We start from the raw sequence: 1,956 nt of genomic DNA on the forward strand, positions 1-1,956 counted from the left end.
TGAGTGAGTGATTGATCGGCCGAGGGATTCTAAAAGGGATATTGTTCCTCGGTCACTGTGTATTGACACCCGCGGGAGGGGTTGGGGGTGGGGTGGGGGGAGGATAGGAGGGGGAGGGGAGGGGGAGAAGGGTAAGACTTGGTGGAGGGAGGGGAGGGGGGGAAGGGTAAGATGGGGGGAGGGGAGGGGGAGGGAGAAGGGTAAGACGGAGGGGTTGGAGGAGGGTGGAGGGGGAGGGGGAGAAGGGTAAGACTTGGGGGAGGGGGTAGGGGAGGGGGGGGGGAGAAGGGAGGGGGAGAGGGGTAAGACTCGGGGGAGGGGGAGGGGGAGGGGGAGAAGGGTAAGACTCGGGGGAGGGGGAGGGGGAGGGGGAAGAAGGGTAAGACTCGGGGGAGGGGTTGGGGTGGGGGGAGGGGGAGAAGGGTAAGACTTGGGGGAGGGGGTAGGGGAGGGGGAGGAGGGTAAGACTCGGGGGAGGGGAGGGGAGGGGGAGAAGGGGTGGAGGGGAGGGGAGGGGGGGGGGGGGAGGGAGGGGGGAGAGGGTAATAACGAGTGTGAGGGGAATCAGGGGGAGAAGGGGAAGATGTGGGGGGAGGGGAGGGGGAGGGGAGGGGGAGAAGGGTAAGACAACAAGAGGGGGGGGAGGGGGGCAGAGGGGAGGGGAGGGGAAAGTCCGCAAATTTACTTACTTCGAAGCAGAGGTTAGAGATCTGCTTTGGTTGGTGATCTACTTAAAAATTGTAAGTGTTAGTCTATATAGCACCCGCAAGAGAAAGCCCCCAAACACACACACACACACATATATATATATCTATATATAAAAAATTAATATATTATATATAATGATATATTATATAATATATATATGATAATAATAACATATAAAATATAATATATATATATATATATATATATATATATAGATATATAGATATATATCATATACAATACACTACAAAACATACACACACCAATAAATACAGTAACATATATATATTTATAATATATACATATATCATGTATATATAATATGTGTGTGTGTGTGTGTTGTGTGGGTGTGTGTGTGTGTATTTGTTGTTCATCTTTTTTCTTTTGATATTTAAATTTTACTGTCTACTTATTCTTCCTTTGACTGGAGAGAAAAGACCTTTTCAAGCATTTATGGCTCACTCCCTTTTCTCTTTTGAAAAGCTGGGGTTTGACCTGACCTATAAGCAGGTACTAACAAGTAACCATGATGGGACTCTATACTTCTGAAAAGGAAGCTTGTGTCTTGGGGATAAGTAGAGCCATGATTGAATAACTCTAAGGTATCGTGTTCCCAGTTTTGCGTTATTACTTCTATTGGTCCCTCTTGGTTCCATGATTTATGTATATCAGACTCTGTTTAGCTCTAATGATCATACCTTATAGGTCCTTAATGGATTCCGATCGTCAATAATGCTGATAATAAAAAAATGAAAAATTCTGAACATTATATCATCAAAACATAGTAGCAAACTTAAATACAACCCTAAATATTCACCAAGAAACTAATACACACCCATAAAATCCAAAACTGAATATAACTCAAAACACCCGCCCCCCAACGGCGGCGGTAACTACCAATACCATGCAAAAAAATAACCAAAAAAAAATGGCGAAAAAAAACACACGTACAACTGAAGGACCTAAACATTTTACCAACAATATTTTCATAACTAAACTCAACTCACAGACAACAACAGTCAACCACATTTGAACAATCAACTGCACCTCTCGGTCGAAAAGTGATCAACAATGCCCATCCGTGCCTTGATGGATGGCGCTCGGAATTCGCTGTGACAATGGCATGTCGGGGTGATGCTTTCTATACGGCTGAGAGGGACTTTTCGGTATTTGTTAATTGTTAGCGCCGCCCTGCCTCTTTAGTGTTTCCCGATTGTTGTTGTTGTCTTTGTTAATTTTTTGTATCAT

The sequence above is a fragment of the Penaeus japonicus genome, unplaced genomic scaffold (assembly GCF_977035675.1).
Source record: "Penaeus japonicus unplaced genomic scaffold, GWHDUDI00000001_assembly GWHDUDI00000027, whole genome shotgun sequence".
In the NCBI taxonomy this organism is placed as follows: Eukaryota; Metazoa; Arthropoda; class Malacostraca; order Decapoda; family Penaeidae; genus Penaeus; species Penaeus japonicus.